The sequence below is a fragment of the Nestor notabilis genome, unplaced genomic scaffold, assembly GCF_000696875.1.
Source record: "Nestor notabilis isolate BGI_N333 unplaced genomic scaffold, ASM69687v1 scaffold22108, whole genome shotgun sequence".
NCBI classification, from domain to species: Eukaryota; Metazoa; Chordata; class Aves; order Psittaciformes; family Psittacidae; genus Nestor; species Nestor notabilis.
In genome coordinates this window covers 4078-4375 of record NW_009940912.1, presented here as the reverse complement: position 1 = coordinate 4375, position 298 = coordinate 4078, and positions in this window count along the sequence as shown.

Sequence of the window (298 nt, the reverse complement as noted above, 5' to 3'; positions counted from 1 at the left end):
CCCCGGCTCCGCTGTCCCCCCCATCCCACTGCACGGGGCAGGGGAGGGATCCAGGCCATCCATGGTCGGTGCTGGCGAGAGGACACCTAGGATGTGACCTGCCACCTCATCCACCTCCCAGTATCGGGCTTCAGCAGCTCCTAGAGCACTGAAAGACCCTCCTCATCCTCCCCACCCTCATCCCTGCCTCAGCACAGCACCGGGGGACAGCAGTGGCCCTGGGTGAGGGCTGCTGCAGCTCCGCGGAGCCGTGGGGGCCGCAGAGCAGTGCTCACCTTGCTCTGCAGAGCACGGACCT